The 20,915-nt window shown below is 41.9% G+C and overlaps 1 pseudogene; it reads right to left on the bottom strand.

Annotated features, from left to right (window-relative positions):
- Nucleotides 1–635: 635 nt before the first annotated feature.
- On the bottom strand, nucleotides 636–20,226 carry LOC709164 (programmed cell death protein 2 pseudogene; annotated as a pseudogene).
- Between the last annotated feature and the right edge of the window lie 689 nt (nucleotides 20,227–20,915).

Genomic DNA, 20,915 nt, shown 5'->3' with positions numbered 1-20,915 from the left:
TGGGATTATAGGTGTTAGCCACCGTGCCCGGCCTTTTTTCCCAGTATTTTTAATATGTCCTATTGGTCTTCATTATTTTAGATGAAAAATCAGGAATTAAAAGTGCTGTACTTTCCTGTACATAGTGAATCATTTTTCTCTTTCTGCTTTTAGGATTTTCTTTGTCTTTGAACACTTTGACTATGTTATGTTTAGGTGTGGATCTTTTTGTATTTATCTTACTTGAAGTTTGTTGTGCCTCTGTGCTATCTTAATTTTTTTTCTCGAAGTTGCAGTTTTCTATCATTATTTCTTTTTTCTCATCTTTGCAGATTTATTTCTATGCACATATACATATACAAATATTTTTACAAGAATAGGGTCATACCGTGAATACCACCTATAATGGTATCTCGGCTGTCAATATAGGTGTGTGTAATTAAGACTGTGTAGACTTCCACTGCGGATGTACCAAAATTTATTTAATTCCTTGTCACTGGATACTTTTGCTTCACTAATATGTAGACACTGTAAGCAATGCTTCGACATCTCTGCACCTCTATTTTTGGTATAAGTGTTTCCTTAGGATGAAGTCCCAGAAATTGAATTGCAAGGTATAAAAGATTATTAACGTTTTTTAAGGCTTTAAGATGCCTTTACAGTGTATCTGTTACATCCTGCTTCCACACAAATTATTCTGTAGAGCCAGTACCCAAGCTGCAGCTCTCAGCCCAGGTGAAGATATCCAGGATGCCCCAGTCAATGCTCTTGCCCAGTCTGCCAGCCTTCAGGTAGTTTAGGAGCTGAGGCATAACCTGGAATTCAAACATTCTCTTGGCATCACAAAGGATATTCTCTGGAATATCCTTTTCTTGAGGAATATTTTCACCTGAAATCCAGATGGGGGCAATACCTCTGCCATATCTGAGAATCTGTTCCGGTTCAAAGGCTATCTGAGTTTTGAACTTCTGAAAAATGTTATCTTCCCTGGATTCATGTTTTGCCATGGAATCCAGTTCTTCGTCAAGTGCATCACCCATGCTCCCTATAATCTCCGAGTAATCTTCCTTTTCCACAACTTCAGGTGTAATCTCATCTTTTGCTTCTATTACAATTGCAAATTCTGGAAAAAGGAAGTCGTGGTCTGGAATTATGTGGTCCAAATGATCTGATTGTGTACAAGCCTGTTTATATGTCAATTTCTGGTCTAGGCTCTGATGCTCCTTGCTGCAGTAATACGCTTTGTGGCATCTGGAGCATGTTTTGGGGCCTAAACAGCCACAAACTCTGCAGAGACCAGCACTAGACTTAAGTTGGAGACACACTGATTGTCCTGTTTCTGGGGAAGGATTCTCAGAAGGTGGCTCATATGAGTAAAAATCATTTTTCCTGGGTAGCTGATTCCTAAAAACTCGCAGGCCGGCACAGCACGGCGGCTCACGGCAGTGGAAGAGGAAGATGCCACGGTGGAAGGCGTCGGCGCGGCAGACAGCAGCGCGTACATCTGTAGCAGGAAGGAGAGCAGGCGGCTGCACAGCACGCAGGCCAGGGCCTGATCCGCAGCTTGACCGCGCCCAGCCACGCCGGCCGCCCGCCCCTCTACCATTATTTCTACAAATTTTTTCTTCCTTTTTCTTCTCTCCTCTCATTCTGGGACTCCCACTGTATGTGTGTTTATATACTTGATGTCCCAAAAGTCTTTAAGGCTCTATTCATTTTTCTTCAATTTTTATCTTCAAGTTCACTGATGGATTCTTTTGCCATCTTGAATCCTCTGTTAAGGTCCTCTAGGTGAATTTCTCATTTCAGTTATTATACCTTCAACCCCAGAATTTCTCTTTGATTCTTTTCAATAATTCCTATCTGTTTATTGAGATTCTCTATTTGTTAATTCAATGTTTCCATACTTTCCTTTAATTTTTTAAATGTGATTTTTTTTTTAGCCCTTTGAACATATTTAAATAGCTGCTTTGATGTCTGTCTGATAAATCAAATACCTAGAATCACTCATAGGGAGTTTCTGTCATTTCCCCTTTTTCTTTACCCTGAATCATATTTTCTTTCTTTGCATGTCTCATTTTTGTTGGTGGTGTTTTTGAAAACTGAAGATTCTAGTTTTATATTATAGCAACTCTAGATTCTATATTTCCACTGTGAAGGTTTGTTCTTTTTAAAATTTGTTCATTGTTTAGTAACCTACCTGAGTTAAATCTATCTCCCTAGTGATATGGAGCTGCTGATATCTCTGCCCAGATTTAATTCTTGTTTTTGTCTTTAAGACTGACTTCTTAAGGCTCATCCCTGTGTCTATGTAGCCCACTAGTCAGCCAATGATTGGACATAGGTTGTGCTGAAGTGCCTCAAGCAAGTAAGGATTTTGTCTTGTGCTGAAATTTGTGTGTGGGTAAGGGAATAGATTCAAAGTTCAGGCCACTGTTAAGTCTACTCCAGCATTTTAATTTCAGCTAGGCCCTTCTGGGTCTCCTATGCACATGTGTCCAGCCTCAGGGTCAGCCAGAATTGTGTATATTGTTTGTACTGTCTTTGGTCTCTGCTGCTCATATGTGCACCCTCAGCCAGAAATATGCTTGCCTTAACCATGACTGTAATATCAGACAAGTAGAGCCATTGGCCCTCCCTCCTCACTTGATGCCAGGATAATCACTTTCACCAGTGCTGCTGGATATGGGTATCTGTTGCTCCAAACTGAATAAGTGTAGCTGTCTGTCCTCATGGGCCTGCCATGTCCTGGCAGAATCTCAGCACCAACTAAGCTGGGAAGAAGGTAGAAGTTAGGATCAGCCCCAGGTAAAGGCATCACACTTCCACTGTTCTTACCCAAAGTTCAATAGTTTTTCAAACATAAATGCTTCTGGAATTATTTTGTGCCTTTAGTTGATTTCAAGAGGAGTAAAAGGGTTGTTTTATCAATTTTGTCCAGCTTTATGGGTATTTTTTCGGGAAAATATTGCTGGTCTCCTTACTAGACCATAGCCAGAAGTCTGAAATTTCAAGCTATAATTTTATATGCAAGTTAACTATCCCTGGTCATGTGTTCTTATTGTGCCATGTGGCCTCCCTTATGTTGCTTTAGCATCTGACAATTTACAAAGTGTTTTTCACAAGTATTACCTAGTACCCAAGACAACTCCATAACATTTTTGTTCTTGTTTTTTCTAGTTTTAGAGCTGAAGCAATTGAAGTATAAGAGACACTGGAGATAAATATTTACAAAGAGAAAACTTGAGTTTGGAGAAAAGAACATTAACCAAGAATGTAAAACGAATCAACAACCATGTCAGAATAGGAACCTGGGTCTTCCATTTCCCAGCTGAGTGTCTTTGTGCATCACCCACTTGCCTTCTTTTGGAAGAGCACTGGGGATAAAAATACTCCTCCTCCCTCCTCCACCCCACCTCCATCATGCACTTACTGGTATGAGGAAAAAGCACAAGTCAAAGGGCAGTAGACCATTGGCACTCCCTGCCCCTAGAGGGTGCTGCTCTTTCTATAACATGAACACAGGTTGTCTAGAAAAGTGATTTAAGTGTGGAAGCATTTTTGATTATGGCAATTGCATACATTCTATCAATCTAATTCTAGCTGGATTAATCTGTCTTTAGTATATGGCTATTAATAATTTACATTATTCTCTTTGGTAATATATTTCTGTTCAAAGTGTCCATTAACATTGCTTTTTCTCAGGGACTTTCCCTCAACTCCTGGGTTTTAGTTGTAGTTTGTAGCAGCCTATTGAAGCATTCATGAGTGAAGATTTAATCAGGCAATTTTTGCAAAATTGAAGATCAGTTTTCAATGAAAGGAGATGACAAAATATTATAGTATTAAAATAAGTAGATATCTGTATATCGTAGTTACAAAATGAAAAATAAAAATCCTTCCAAACTGCTCTGAAATTCCTCCTGCTTCATAAATATGGGCTTTCTGATTCTTCTGAGGGCAGATTTCTTTGTTTTGCTGCGATTTTGTTTTTGACTGGGAAACTTATTCTTTTTGTTTAAGTACAAATGGCAAGTTCAAAATGGAATGTGTGGTGGACATTCTCTGGTTGCCCCTCTAGACTCTCTGCCCTTCTCTGCCTTACTCTGTGCCCAAAGAGGTGACCTCTAAGGACTGTAACAATTAACTCCCCTGCCCTTTGGCTTCTGATTGATTTGACCAATGGAGGTACCAGCAGGAAAAGAGCATAAGAGGAGAGAGAGGTTGGTGGATTTGCTCCCCTAGCTCTCTTGCAGCTAGCTGTGGTTTGGCAGTGCCCTGGTGCCTCCCTTAAAGACACAGGTCCTGTTGGGGACCTTCTCCTATAGCTACAGGTCTCATCAGGTCCAGGTAAGGGCTCTTTCCCTCTACCTGTTCTGGCCCAGGGGTGGAAATGGCTTTGCATTGTTGCTAGTCCCTGGTGCTTGATCCACCTCTGTTGCTTTGCCCTAGTCCTGCTCTCAGGTCTGTAAATAAACACTTGATGAACTTGCAAGCCTTTCATCCCATTTGAGTGCTGGGACCTTCTAGACTCAGGCTGATACAGCAAGCTAGCATTTGGAATAAAATGAAAAAGAAAAAGAAGAGGGCCTGTGAGGGTATCCTGAGACCAGCTTTGGTCTTAGCTCAGGTACTATTTTGCCATACGGCCTTGAGTAAGTTATTTCTTCTCTCCAACTTTAAAATTGCTCATCTGTAAAAAGAGCAGCTGGGCCAGGTGTGGTGGCTCATGCCTATAACCCAGCACTCTGAGAGGCCGAGGTGGGCAGATCACCTGAGCTCAGGAGTTCGAGACCAGCCTGGTCAACATGGTGAAACCCCATCTCTACTAAAACTACAAAAATTAGCTGGGTGTGGAGACACACACCTGTAGTCCCAGCTACTCAGGAGGCTGAGGCAGGAGAATCACTTGAACCAGGGAGGTGGGGGCTGCAGTGAGCTGAGATCATGCCACTGCACTCCAGCCCGGGTGACAGAGTGAGACTCCATCTGAAAAAAAAAAAAAAAAAGAGCAGTTGGACAAAACCAGAGGCTTTTGCACAGTTTTTTGCTCATGTGCCACCAAATGCATTCTGAAAAAATACATAATCAATTATTTTTAAAATTTTTCATCATGGTTTTAAATAGTTGTAAAGGGTGTAACATCCTGTGTATTGCAAATATTAATGTTTAAAATTAAACTGCTAACATCACTCCTTTAAATATATCCCATGGAATTTAAATATCACAGTAATTTTATACCCACCATCATCCATTGAAAAATTGATGAACACACTCTCCTTTAACAGTTAGAAATTTTACAATGTTCCTCTTTCTCCTTTAAATCATTATTTCCATTCTACTTCCCCCATAGAATTTTATAGGAATGTCATATTTTTTCCCGCTGCTAAGTCTCATATGGATCATCATGTCATAGTATCTAAATCAAAAACATGTTTATAGGCAAAAATTTCAGAATTTTTGTATTTCCTGGGATAATAAGGCTTTAAGGGTTAAACATTTTTCTGAATTGAGATATCAATGCTGTAAATTTTGGGATACAACTGATTAAAATTTAGATAATTGTTAAACAGAAAAAGTAAACTTAATGGGAATTCATCTCTCACTGATATGACTGGGGAAGGGTCTGGGGAGTCTTGACTAAAAGAACGTTTACTTTCCAACATTTGCCCTCAGCCCTCTGTTTGGTGCTCTCTCTCCCTCTACCCCCAACTCAGGTTTTTTTCCTCTCCAGGCAATGTCTCGTGGTAAGGTTTGGGATGGATAAGAGATACACCTTTACTGTTTCAAAGGGGAGAAGGGTAGCTGAGAAAGGGAAAGTGAGAAAGGAAATCCAGGTTCACATCTTCTCATGGGAGTTATCAGGTAGGTCAGTTTTTGTTGTTGTTGTTGTTGTTGTTTTGCATGTCTGTGTGTGTATGTTTGTGTGTGTGTGTGTGTTTGTGTTTTGAGACACAGTCTTGCTCTATCGCCCAGGCTGGAGTGCAATGGCACGATATTGGTTCACTGCATCCTCTGCCTCCTGGGTTCAAGCAATTCTCCTGCCTCAGCTTCCTGAGTAGCTGGGATTACAGGCACATGACACCATACCCCGCTATTTTTTTTTTTTCTTCTTACTTTAAGTTCTGGGATACATGTGCAGAACGTGCAGGTTTGCTACATAAGTATACACATGCCATGGTGGTTTGCTGCACCTATCAACCCATCATCTAGGTTTTAAGCCCTGCATGCATTAGGCATTTGTCCTAATGCTTCCCCTCCCCTAGCCCCCCACCCCCTCACAGGTCCCAATGTGTAATGTTCCCCTCCCTGTGTCCATGTGTTCTCATTGTTCAACTCCCACTTATGAGTGAGAACATGCAGTGTTTGGTTTTCTCTTCTTGTGTTACCTTGCTGAGACTGATGGCTTCCAGCTTCATGTTCCTGCAAAGGACATGAACTCATCATTTTTTATGGCTGCATAGTATTCCATGGCATATATGTGCCACATTTTCTTTATCCAGTCTATCATTGATGGACATTGGGTTGGTTCCAAGTCCTTGCTATTGTAAATAGTGCTGCAGTAAACATACATGTGCATATGTCTTTATAGTAAAATGATTTATAATCCTTTGGGTGTATACCCAGTAATGGGATTGCTGGGTCAGATGGTATTTCTGGTTCTAGATCCTTGAGGAATCACCACACTGTCTTCCACAATGGTTGAACGAATTTACACTCCCACCAACAGTGTAAAAGCATTCTTATTTCTCCGCAACCTCTCCAGCATCTGTTGTTTCCTGACTTTTTAATAATTGCCATTCTAGGCCAGATGCGGTGGCTTACACCTGTAATCCCAACACTTTGGGAGGCCGAGGCGGGCGGATCACAAGGTCAGAGATCGAGACCATCCTGGCTAACACAGTGAAACCCTGTCTCTACTAAAACTACAAAAAATTAGCCGGGCGTGGTGGCAGGCGCCTGTAGTCCCAGCTACTCAGGAGGCTGAGGCAGGAGAATGGCGTGAACCCGGGAGGCGGAGCTTGCAGTGAGCTGAGATCGTGCCACTGCACTCCAGCCTGGGCGACAGAGCGAGACTCCGTCTCAAAAAAAAAAAAAAAAAATTGCCATTCTAAGTGGTATAAGATCACACCCGGCTAATTTTTGTATTTTTAGTAGAGACAGGGTTTCACAATGTTGGCCGGGTTGGTCTTGAACTCCTAAGCTCAGGTGATCTGCTTGCGTCGCCGTCCCAAAGTGCGGGTTTATAGGCATGAGCCACCGCACCTGGCCTCAGGCAGGTAAGTTTTAGGAAATTGTACACACGGAAACTGAGAATCTAGAAATGGAGTATCTTAAAAAACTGTGTGTGGTGACTCTACCTTGCAAATTGTATCCCCTGTGGATGAGCCCCCTAATTTGAAGGCCACTGGGCTTGGTGGTGTCTGAAGGGCACCCCTAAATGGGTAGCTTCACAGAGTCATGTCTCAGAGAGCCAGTTCTGGAGTATGACTTGGGCAACTTTCTTCACAGAAGCTTTGTGCCTCAGTTTCCTTATGTGTAAAATGGGGATGTATACAGCTCTAACTTATAGGGGATTCTTTAGGAGTTAAGTGAGATATTGTTTATGAAGCACCTGGTATATGGCAAATGCTCAAAACAGATTCAAAGGATTGAAAATATTCCTCCCAACTCTGACACACTCTGGGAAGGGGCCCAGGGATCCCTGAATCACCTGTTCCTCCATTGAAGTCCTATTTTAAGGCAATGAGCTGCCATTATAAACATCATGATGTCCCTGTAATGAAAAGCAGAGTACTCCAGGATCTTTGGCTCATTTTTTTTATTTGGTGTTTTGGTTTTGGTTTTGGTTTTGGTAAATTTTACTGTCTACTGAGGCTTTTCTGATTTTTCAACATTTATCCACAGGTCTTGACCTTTACCATCTCAGGGAGGTTGATATATCCAGTGATTCATGCAGTAGAAGCAATGGGCCATGGATCGCTAGAGAGATTCATGGTCTAGAGACCAGCTTGGCTGTCTTAACAGGGCTCCCCCATTTCTCAGAGAAAAAGTTATAACCAGGCTATGTGTGCAGGCTGTGTGAGCCCAGAAAATGACAGTTCCTGCTTTCCAGGAATGGGAATAAACAGATATTCACTGTACTCTCCTGGAAAAACTGAGGTTGCCTAGGGGCCAATTTTGAATCAGGCAATCCAACATTTGAGGTTTTTGCCAGAGAAACAAAATGAGACATTGATATGCTAAGAAGTTGCTAACTGAGTCAGTTTTGCTGGCGGCCTGCTCTGATGTGACTTCTGTGCTAACATTATTGCTCAGACACTAGGCCCACACAATGGCTACCCTGCTGACTGCCACTTTGCCACTAGAATGTGGGGCCTCCCTGGCACATCAGCAGGCTGAGTTCTGAATTCTCAGTTTCATTTCCTACTGATACAGCGGAATGCTGCTGTTTTCCTTTTATAAAGAAACCATTTGTGTATATTGCCCCTTATTTGGGTTTCTTCATTACCATGTCTCAGAGCACAGTTTTAATTTATAGAATCTTGGCAGCTTTATCTAAATGATTTCTTATTTTGAAATTTAATTTTATTCTCGTATTTTTTGAGAAGAATGAAAATCAGTGATGAGTATGGTAGATTGAACACATTAGTGGTCGCAGTTCTTTATCCCTTCCCGTATTCACGCCTGATACCATGTAATTGTGCATATTCTACCAATCTGGCTCAGGGTCAGCTATGGGACTTGTCTTCACCAACGGGATGCTAGCAAATGTGATTTAAACAGAGACTTGAAAAGTGTCTGCACAATTGAGCTTGTCTACTTTTGTTCGTCGGCCATTACCAAGTGCAGGTGCCTGTGCTAGGCTGCTGGAGGATGAGAGACATGTGGATCAGAATCAAGTGGCCCTGCTTGTCCCGGTCAACCTAGATTAGCTAAGAACCAGCCAAGCCCAGACACGAAGCAATCCCTGCTAAGACAGAAAGAACATGTCCACAGATCTATGGACTCGTGAATCAAATTCTTGCTCATTATTTGAAGCCACTGAGTTTTGGGGTTGTTTGTTGTATAGCATTGTTGTGATAATAGTTAGTGGCCTAGAATATGCAGTGGCAGACCTGTGCTTCTGGAGCAGAATCCAAGGGAACACAGCCCATGTGTGACACCTCCCAGGGACTTGGGAAATAGTGATAAACAGAGAAGGAGGGAACCTTACTAAGGCGACTCAAACACTTCCACTGTGCACGTAGGGGATCCACATCAGTGAGATTCAGCAGAGTAAAGTAAACATAAGTACAGGCTCCAGAGTTGGGCTCCTGGGTCCAAAACCCAGATTCATTTATGAGCTTCACGTTCTTGAGCAAGTTACTTTACCTTTTGGACCTCCGTTTCCTCCTTTGTAAAACAGATAGATAACAAATAATACCTACGTCATAAGGTTGTTAGGAGGATTAGATTTAAATTTTTTTTAAATTTATTTTTAATGACACGTATATGTAGTTATGGTATACAGCATGATGTTTTGAAATGATGTAGAGTGGCTAAATTGAGCTATTTAATGTATGCATTATCTCACCTGCTTTTTTGTGGTAAGAATACTTAAAATCTACTCTCTTGGCGATTTTCTTACCACATTTTCTTTATCCGTTCAGTTGCTGATGGACAGTTAGGTTGATTCCATATCTTGGTTATTATGGATAATGCGGCAGTGAACATGGCAGTGCAGATACCTCTTTGACATACTAATTTCATTTCCTTTGGATCTATATCCAGTTGTGGGATTGCTGGATCATATGATAGTTCTGTTATTAATTTTTTGAGAAATATGCATACTGTTTTCCATAATGGCTGTACTAATTTACATTCCCACCAACAGTGTGCCAGGGTTTCTTTTTCTCCACGTTCTCACCAGCACTTATCTTTCATTTTTGTTTTTATAGTAGCCATTCTAATAAGTGTGAGGTGATATCTCATTCTGGTTTTAACTTGCATTTCCCTGGTGATTAGTGATGTCAAGTATTTTTTCATGGACCTGTTGCCCATTTGTTGGTCTTCTTTTGAGAAATGTCTAGGTCCTTTGCTCTTTTTTTTTTTTTTTTTTTTTTTTCAAGACAGAGTCTTGCTCTGGCGCCCAGGCTGGAGTGCAGTGGCGTGATCTTGGCTCATTGCAACTTCCACCTCCCCGGTTCAAGCGATTCTCCTGCCTCAGCCTCCCGAGTAGCTGGGACTACAGGCGTGTGCCACCACACCTGGCTAATTTTTTTTATTTTTAGTAGAGACAGGTTTTCACTGTGTTGGCCAGGATGGTCTCGATGTCCTGACCTCGTGATCTGCCCTCCTCAGCCTCCCAAAGTGCTGGCATTACAGGTGTGAGCCACTGCACCCAGCCCCTTTGCTCATTTTTTAATAGGGTTATTTATTTTATAGCTATTGAGTTACTTGAGTTCCTTACATATCTGGGGTACTAACCCCTCATTAGATGTTTGGTTTGTAAATATTTTCTCTTGTTTTTTAGGTTATCTCTTCATTCTGATGATTGTTTCCTTTGCTGTGCAGGAACTTTGGAGTTTGATGTCATCCCATTTGTCTATTTTTGCTTTTGTTGCATATGCTTTTGGTTTCATATCCCCCCAAAATTATTATCCAGACCAATGCCATGGAATGTTTCTCGTTTTCTTCTAGTAGTCTTACAGTTTCAGGTCCACTTTTAAATGTTTAATCTATTTTGAGTTGATTTTTGCATACGGTGTGAGATTAAGGGTCTCATGTCCTTATGTATGTGGATATCCATTTTCCTGAGTGTCTCTTGTTGAAGAGACTGTCCTTTCCCCATTGTGTGTTCTTGGCATCTTGGTCAAACATCAGTTGATCTTAATGCACTTGGAATGGCTCAGTGCAAGCCCTAAGTAAGTATTTGTTAAATAAATAAATAAAGTGTGACCTCATTTCTACCCACAGGCTGATCAAGCCTGGGGGACGTCTGGATTACATTTGTCTTTTGGTAGGAAGGATATATTTGCATCATGGAGGGACTGTTTCTCATTTCATATAGTCAAACATTGACTTCTGAAGAACTGAATGCATACTCAACAGCTCTAAAATATCTGGGGAAAGACAATGTGTTCCTTTTGAAACCCCAAGCTATTGTATCAATATCCTGGGCTCAGTTAATTCATCTTAATATGTTTGGGGGCAGTGCTCAATGTGAGATTTCAGGAAAGGCAAGGGGAATAATGTTATCCTTTCTTTAAGAGGCAGGGAAGGGTACACTACATTTCAGAAAGATATCCATTCCAAATTATTAAAATAAAAGTTTTGATACTTAGAGAGGTAATCCCCAATTACTTGAAAAATCTCAGCTAAAAATATTTATTTCTTTGAAGAATCTCCAAAGCCATGACTGTATTGCATTATTATTATTATCATTATTATTATTATTGTTTGAAACAGAGTCTCGCTGTGTTGACAAGGCTGGAGGGCAGTGATCTCAGCTCACTGCAACCTCCACTTCCCGGGTCCAAGTGATTCTCCTGCCTCAGCCTCCCAAGTAGCTGGGATTGCAGGCACATGCCACCACACCCAGCTAATTTTTGTATTTTTGGTAGAGACGGGGTTTCACCATGTTGGCTAGGCTGGTCTCCAACTCCTGACCTCAGGTGATCCGACTGCCTTGGCCTCCCAAAGTGTTGGGATTACAGGCATGAGCCACCACACCAGACTCCATTGTTTTTAAAAGTAACAGATGCAAGTCAAAATCTCATGGCCCTGCTATGGTAGGGAAGGCACAAGGAGTGTGTGTGTGTGTGTGTGTGTGTGTGTGTGTGTACATGTGTGTGCAGAGATGTGCTTTCTCCTGAGTAAGAGTCTCTGCTATCTCAGAGAAAAAAATGAGATTGTGCGATTTGAACAAAAGCTTAACCTCTATCCTCCTGCTGAGTTCCCTGACCACGCTTTTCTCCCTCCATCCCTCCCGTCCTTCTCCCCGATAGACATAGGTCCTTAACCAGAGCCTTTTGGGAACAGGTAGAAGGTAGAGATTTGAATTGAGTAAAACTGGAAGAACATAACCATCCCCATGTACCCAAATAATGGAAAGAGAAATTGTCTAGAACTCAATTAAATCCATATAAGCAAAATAACATGAAATCTTTAATAGGAGCTCTAAATTGCTAAGAAATTTACTGTTGGTGGGCAACCAGGGGCAAGGCTACACCCATGGCACAATAGTTGACAAAAGGTCCGTGGAAACTGCCTGGACGCTCTTAAGGACCTGAAGACCCAGCTGTGATGTTAGCTACTGGGGGGTCATTTATGTCATGGATCATGAAAAGGTCATATTTAATGTACAGTTTTAAATTGAGACAGCACTTTGGGAGGCCGAGGTGGGCAGATCACCTGAGGTCAGAAGTCTGAGACCAGCCTGGCCAACATGGTGAAACCCTGTCTCTACTAAAAATACCAAAAAAAAAAAAAAAAAAAAAAATTACCTGGCCCTGGTGGTAGGCACCTGTAATCCCAGCTATTTGGGAGACTGAGGCAGGAGAATCACTTGAACCCAGGAGGCAGAGGTTGCAGTGAGTGGAGACTGCACCATTGCACTCCAGCCTGGGCAACAAGAGTGAAACTCCATCTCAAAACAAAACAAACAAACAAAAAAGAGACTTAATGGTTCATTCTTTATAGCTGTCTTAAAAACTACCCCAAAATATAGTGACTTTAAATAATAACCATTTTATTATGCTTCTGAATTTTGTGGCCAGGAATTTGGACAGGGTATGGAGAAGCTGACTTGTCTTTCTTCCACAATGTTTGGGACCAGGGGACTTAATGGCTGGGAGGTGAGTCAAAAGCTGGGGACTAGAATGATCTGGCATCTCTTCACTCACATGTCTGGTACCTTAGCAGGGAGGACTCAAAGACTAAGACTGTGAATTAGTTCTCTAATTAGTAGCAAATTATCACAAACGATGGTTTAGAACAATACACATTTATTATCCCACATAATGGGGGATCGGCAGGACTTTTTTGGATGGGCAGGACTCTGCTCATGAGGTTACAATCAAGGGTTAGTGTTTCATCAAAGGCTCAACTGGAGAAGAATATGCTTCTAAGCTCACTTACATAGTTGTTGGCAGAATTCAGTTCCTTTTAGGTTGCTGGACTGAGGTAGGTTCCTGGTTGCCTGTTGGACAGAGGCTGTCCTCAGTTCCTTGCCATGTGGAACTCCCATACATGGCCACTTGTTTCATCAAAAGTGGCAAGGCAGAGTCCACTAGGCAGATGGGAGGTATAATCTCATGTAACATAGTAACAAAAGGGACATCCCCTCACCTTCACAGTATTCCACTGATTAGAAGCAAGTTACGGTCTCACCCTCACTAAGAGGAGAGGATTATGCAAAGGTGTGAATACCAGGAGATGAGGGTAAGGAGGGGGGCATCTTAGAGTCCTTCTGCCACCGATGCCCACCAGAGTGGCTACACGTGGCCTCTCAACATGGCTTAGCTTCCTCACAACATGGCGACCTCAGGGAAGTTGGACTTCTTACAGAACAGCTCAGGGATCCAAGTATGAGCAATCTAATGAAAAAAGTAGAAGCGACTTTGTCTTTTCCTAGACTTCCTCAGTCTAGGAAGTTACTCCTTATCACTTTCACAGTGGTCTACAGGTTGAAGCAGTTGCAGGTCCATCCAAATTCAAGTGGAGGAGAATTAGATTGCAGCCCTTGAGGAAGAGAGATGAGGTTACATTGTAGGAGCACATGGGATAGCTGACGTTGTCCCAGCTATCTTTGTTCTCTGCCAGTCAGCTTTATGTGGACAATAAAGAGATGACACAATAAAAGGAAGTATGACCTGCTAAGTTTGACTATATAAATGATTACTCAAGCAATGACACTATAGATAGTGAAAGGGTTGCTATTAGTAAATAAGCTGAGACAACAGGCATAAACCAGAACTGGCCAGGGCAAACTAGGATGCCTGGTTAGCCTAGACCTGCCAATATTCTCCCTGTTCCCATAGCCTGTGTGGAAGTAGTATCACTTTATCAGGTGGACTTAGCTTGGGAATCCCAAGTGTTATCCAGCAGGGATAAGCACAGTGGTTCTTCACAACAGTGGGGCTAAGAGCACTGTAGAGAAGCCCATTATGAGAAGGAACATGCAGTCAGGAAGGTGACCGAGGAGGAATGCAAGATGAATACTTTTTCAGTTACAAGCGACAGAGTCTTTCCTTAAATTATTTTAACAGAAACAAAACAAAGCAAGCAGAAAGAATATGGATTGACTCACATAACTAAAAAGTTCAAAGGAAGTACAGCTTCAGGTCTGGCTGGATCTAGGGGTTCTAACCATGTCATTGGGACTGTGTCTTCCCATAGCTGGGCTCTGCTTTCCTCTGTGTTAGCTGAATTCAGGCAAGCTCTTTCCACATGGCGCCCTTTGGCTCCTCTAAGCTTAAACTATATCCTCAGAGTCATCTCAAAGGAAAAGAAAACTTTCCATTCAAGCTCTTAAATCTGGATCTCATTGGCTTGGCCTGTCACATGACCATCTTGCCAAGGGGATGGCATACATGATTGGCCAGGTCTGGGTCATTTGCCGACAGCAGTCAGGGGTAGAGCAAGTCCACCCAGAACACATAGACTGAGCATGAGAGAAGGCTTTTTCTTTAAGAAAAATTGAGACACTGCTACCAGAACTGGGGGGAATGGAAAACAGGTGCCCTCTATAGCTCTCTTTCCCAATAAACTAAAAAAGAGGGTAAGGCCGGGCGCAGTGGCTCACGCCTGTAATCCCAGCACTTTGAGAGGCCGAGGCGGGTGGATCACCTGAGGTCGGGAGTTCGAGACCAGCCTGACCAACATGGAGAAACCCTGTCTCTACTAAAAATACAAAATTAGCTGGGCCTGGTGGCACATGCCTATAATCCCAGCCACTAGGGAGGCTGAGGCAGGAGAATTGCTTGAATCTGGGAGGCAGAGGTTGCGGTGAGCTGAGATCGTGCCATTGCACTCCAGCCTGGGCAACAAGAAAAAAAAAAAAAAAAAAAGAGGGTAACCTTCAAGGAGGAAGCGAGAAATCCACCTTTAGGTTATAACTGCTCAGATGCTAGACCTGGCCAATTCTGGCATTTACTTCTCATGCCAGCACTAGGAAGTCACTAAAATTAGTTGTCTCGTCACCCTTTGACAGGTGCAGAAAATGCAGCATATTGGCAAAGGAGGAGGGTAGATGTATCAGTTATCTATTGCCACAGTAATGCTGTGTAACAAACCACCTCCAAAACTCAGTTACAAAAAACAATAAGCATTTACTTAGCTCTTGAGTCTGCGGGTTGGAGATTTAATCTGGATAGTTCCTCTAGTCTCCTTTGAGCTCTCTCACTCTCTGGGGGTAGCTGGCTGTTGGCGGGGGGCTCACACATGTGGTGATCAGCTAGAATAACTAAACTCTGTTTCACCTTTCTCTTCTATTCTTCCAGCAGACTAGCTTGGGTATACAGTTGTCCCTGGGTATTCATGAATAACTGGTTCCAGGACCTCCACAGAAAACAAAATCTACAGATGCTCAAGGCCCTTATATGAAATGGTGTCATATTTGCCTATAACCTATGCACATCCTCCTGTAAATTTTAAATCGTTTCCAGATTGCTTACAATACCTAACACAATGTAATGCTATGTAAATAGTGGTTATTCTGTATTGTTTAGGGAATAATGACAAGAAAAAAATCTGTACGTGCCCAGTACAGATGCAACCATCATAGGCCTAACTATATTTTCAATCTGTGGTTGGTTGAATCTACAAATGTGGAACCCATGGATACGAGGGCCAACTGTATTCTCGTGGTGAAGGCATAAGTGCAAGAGCAAGTGCAAATTCAGTTGCACAAGCACTTTTATTTTTACTTAGTTATTTTTTTGAGATGGAGTCTCATGCTATCTAACCCAGGCTGGAGTGCAGTGGTGTGACCACAGCTCACTGCAGCCTCAAGTTCTCGGGCTAAAACCATCTTCCCACCTCAGCCTCCTGAGTAGCTGGGATCACAGGTGTGCACCCCCATGCCTGGCTAATTTTTAAATTTTTTGTAGAGACAGGGTCTCACCATGTTGCCCAGGCTGGTCTTGAACTCTTGGCCTCAAGCAGTCCTCTTGCCTTGGTCTCTCAAAGTGTTGGGATTACAAGCATGAGCCACTGTGCTTGATCTGCACAAGCACTTTTAAAGTCTCTTCTTATGTGAAATTTGCTAACATCCCACTGGCCAAAGTTGCATGGCCAAACTCTGATTCAAGGAATGGGAAAGAGTCTACTTTTTTAGTGAGAACTGCAAAGTCACATGACAAAAAGGGCCAGATTCGAGGAGGTGTGCAGAATTGCCTTTAATGCAATCAATTTCCCACAGAACAAAGGGGCAAGGGTAACTGCTCATGACTCTTTAAGGTTGCTAAAGATAGATGTATGGATTTTGTTTCTCAACAGTTAGCATGAAATTCAGAAAGGATCAATCATCATTCTACCTCTATTAAAGCAGCTTTTAAAAACAGTCTTTCTTTAGCCACTGTAGAAAATGTTATGGTGATTCCTCAAAAAGTTAGAAATAGAATGACCATAAGATCCAACAACTCGAATTCTGAGTATCTATCCAAAAGAATTGAAAGCAGAGAACTGAACAGATACTTATACATGAATATTCATAGCAACATTATTCACAATAGGTAAAAGGTAGACGCAACCCAAGTGTCCATCAATGGATGAATGGATAAATGACATGTGGTATAGCTGTACAATGAAATATTATTCAGCCTTGAAAAGGAATGAAATTCTGATATACACTACAACATGAATGAATCTTTGAGATTCATTGTGCTAGTGAAATGAGCCAGATACAAAAGGACAAATATTGTGTGGTGCCTCTTATATGAGAGTGGTTAGAATAGTCAAATTCATAGAGTGATAGAAAGTAGTACAGTGGTTGCCAGGGGCAGGTAGGAGGTAATGGGAATTTAGTGTTTAATAGGTGTAGCATTTCCATTTGGGATGATGAAAAATTATGAAGATGAATAATGGTGATGGTTACACAACAATGTGAATGCACTTCATATCACTGAACTGTACACTTACAATGTTTAAAATGGTAAATATTGTGTTATATATATTCTTGCACAATTTTTTTTTTTTATTTTGAGACAGTTTTGCTCTTGTTGCCCAGGCTGGAGTGCAGTGGCACGATCTCGGCTCACTGCAGTCTCCACCTCCCGGGTTCTCCTGCCTCAGCCTCCCGAGTAGCTAGGATGACAAGCGCCTGCCATCACACCCAGCTACTTTTTTGTATTTTTAGTAGAGACGGGGTTTCACCACATTGGCCAGGTTGGTCTCGAACTCCTGACCTCAGGTGATCTGCCCGCCTCAGCCTCCCAAAGTTCTGGGATTACAGGTGTGAGCCACCGTGCCCGGCCTCACAATTTTTTTTAAAGTTCCTTCTCTTGATGTTGCTATTCAAAGTTTTGGTTGCGCCAACAATCAATCAACTAATATTGTTTTGCTGCCTTACCTAATAATTGCAGTGAGCTGTGCTGGCCATAAAGAAGTCATTTGCTCAGTCCCTTTCTTCAATGACCTCACAGTTAAGTTGGGAAAATGGTATGTTAAAATAGAATGGCAAGGCCCAAAGAGTTTAAGAACCAATAATACAAGGCAAGGTGATAACCACACCAAGTGATGGGCCAGTGACTGCCACAGAAGCTGAGAGGCGGGGAGCTTTTAAAAATACAAATATCCAGATTCCGCCTGGATCAGAATCTTGAGATTGAAGAGAAGCTGGAAAAGTTGTACTTTTCAAAAGCTCCCAGGAAATTCAGATACCTGGCCAGGGTTAGAGAATCCTTCTAAACTATACACAACAAAATTGATTTTAGGGGGGAAAAACCTGTTTGAAGAATTACAGCTTACTGGGAACACTGGAAATTGCAAAACTTAAAATAACTTTTACCTAGTAGAAATAAGCAACAGAAAATAAAACACAAAGACTAACACTGCGTCCAGTAAATATTGACTAAACATTGATGGAAGACCCTACATCTGCATGACAAAATTGAGATAATAAAATTTGCCTAGGAAAATTGGACCTCATGGGAATAACACTACAAAAGAACATATTCATGTTACGAAGAAAGATAATCAGCAAATTTTGATGTGGACAAGCCACTGATCAATGAATCAATCTTTTTTCTGTCGAATATACAATGAAAAGACTCCATTCTGATGAAAATAATTTCAGTGTAGGCTTCTAGCTTTTTCAAACATTTCAAATATTTCACTTTTGTTAACGTGTTATTTTGAAATAATTTCAAAATTATAGAAGAGTTGCAAGAATAGGACAAAGATCTTTTGCATACCCTTTGTTCAAATTTGCCAATTCATGTTCAGTCACATATAATTGCTTTATCTTATATATATATGTATGCATATAGACATATATATATGTATGCATATAGACATATACATATGTGTATATATTTTTTGAGAGTTGCAGATAATCATGTGTCTTTCCATCAAAAGTGTGTAGTTTCTAAGAGTGAGAAGATGATTTTACACAACCAGAAAATGATGATCAATCCAGAAATTTAACATGAATACATACTATTCTCTAATACACAACTATATTCAAATTTCACCAGTTGTCCCCAAAATGTCCTTTATAGTAATTTTTTCCCACTCTGATCCAGGAGCCAAAAAAAAAAAAATGTGATTCAAGATCACTTTTTGCATTTAGTTGTCATACTTATCTCTTTAGTCTCCTTTAATTTGAAACAGTTCCTTGGTCTTTCTTTGTCTTTCATAACATTGACATTTTTGCAGAATACAGGCCAGTTGTTCCGTAGAATGTCCCTCGATCTGTATTCGTCTGATGTTTCCTCATGATTAGATTTGGGTTATGCATTTTTGGCAGGAATTCTGTGTAAGCACTGTTGGCTGTTGGTGCATCCCATCAAGAGTCACATGCTGGCAGTTTGTCCAATTACTGGTGAAAGAAACATTCCATTTTACTTTTCTATGCCTCACTCTCCTTATCTGCTAATGGAGATAACTGAGGGACATAGCTGGATGGCTTCAGGGCTAAGCTGTCATTCCAGACACGCCCCGCCCACTGGATAGTTTTGCAGATGGAAGCCATCGAGATCAACATCATCATTAATATCATCATCTCAACTATCTAGATTACCTACTGTGTGCTGGCATTCATTGCTTTTTCTAACCCTCGTGTAAAGCATGCACGTCTGTGTTATTCTCCCCATTTAACAGTTAAGGAAACTGGGGCTCAGAGACAATGGTGTGATGTGCTCAGGATCACATGGCTGGAAAGGGACTGAGCTGGGATGGGAACCCAGTTGGGTCTGAGTCCAGACAGAGCCTGAGCCCTGTACTATGACACATTGTGAGCTAATTGCATTCACAAGTGTGTTTCTCAGCAGAAGGGATGGATTATTAAAGCCTCCTTTGGGAGCCACCAGATGACAAAGGAGGAAAGGACAAGCTCTTGTCATCTTTCTTCCTCTTCTTTTTTTTTTTTTTCCATGGCCTGGGCCCATCTCCATTGTGAGATCCAGCTGAATTAAAATCAGGACTACTGCCACAGTGGGGGGCACTGCCAACTGGATTTGGGGAAGCTGCCTTCAAAGCTGACTTTGCTCCCTTCTTGGCTGTCTAGGCCTGCTCAAATGAGGTGACTCTACCCTCATCCCATCCTGGAGCCTGAGTTTCCTTATACATGTCGAAGTTGATATGGGCTGGAAATGGTAATCATAATTACCATGCGTTTGGTGCATAACATGAATTAGGCCTTTAAATAACCCTGTGGTGTCAGGTACCTTATTTTGCCCATTTTACAGATGAGAAAAACTGAGGCTTTTATAGTTGCTAAGGTTACAATCTGCACGGTCTAAGTGCAGAGACTAGATGAGATCTTCACTAGTATGCCAGGCTTTCTCCAGGCTTCATGGGCTGGCAGGCTCCATGGAACAGGTTTATGAAACATAAGAAGCATTTATTGTTGACTCCTGGGACGGGCTACATAGATTTTGGCCTCAATACGGATTCCTTATCTGGGTGATCTGTTTGATCTCTTTCTTTCTACTTGCCAGTATCTTGTCCTGGATCTTCGTTCTCTCTGTTTTCCCTCCTGGACTCCCCTCTCTGGGGGACTGCCAAGGCCTCAGGTACCTGCTTCTCTGGAGACTTCGCCATGACCTGCAAGGTCCCCCCTTGAGGAAGTACGTTGCTGCTGGGTTGATCCCATCTCCTTCCCAACTTCTCCCTGTGTGGGGATGGGGAGGTAGAGGAATGGAAGAAAAGAAAAAAATTCCAGAGCAAAAGCTGGAATTTTGCACCGGGCCAAGACACTTCAGCCTTAAAATGGGGGTGTCTGTACTTTCTCTGCCCACTTTGGAGAAGTAGTCAATCAAACAAGAACATGCTGCCAACTTGCTTGATAAATTGCTAAGGAATTTTCTAAGACCGGATCGTGTGGGTTTTTTCCCCTTTGTGTAGAGACTTGAAAGCCCAAGTTACCCTAGCTGGGCTGTTACAAGAGAGCATTTCCCTTGTTTTTGAGGCTTAAGGAAAAGTAACTCAGCTTGAGGAAGAAAACACCATTTCGTGAACTCTTTGCCTTCATTCTTTTCCATGCCCTTTTGAGCAGACTGTTTCTCTATAAAGGCAACTTCTCCACCAGGACCTACCCACCAGATCTTAGCCAAGCCCCCAGGTTTTGTTTGGGACCCAAAGACTTCTTCTGAGGCAACTCCCACCACCTGCTTGCTTGACACAGGCTTGACATTTGCCCATCACCTACTAGAAAAAGCCTCAGCCTCCTAACCTCCTGGGTTTCCCAAATGTTGCCAGATGTTAGCACAAAGAAATGCAGCTTTGGTGTG

Source organism: Macaca mulatta, chromosome 15 (genome assembly GCF_049350105.2).
Source record: "Macaca mulatta isolate MMU2019108-1 chromosome 15, T2T-MMU8v2.0, whole genome shotgun sequence".
Classification (NCBI taxonomy): domain Eukaryota; kingdom Metazoa; phylum Chordata; class Mammalia; order Primates; family Cercopithecidae; genus Macaca; species Macaca mulatta.
Note: the sequence above shows the minus strand (reverse complement) of the source record. Positions and strands in the feature narration are given on the sequence as shown.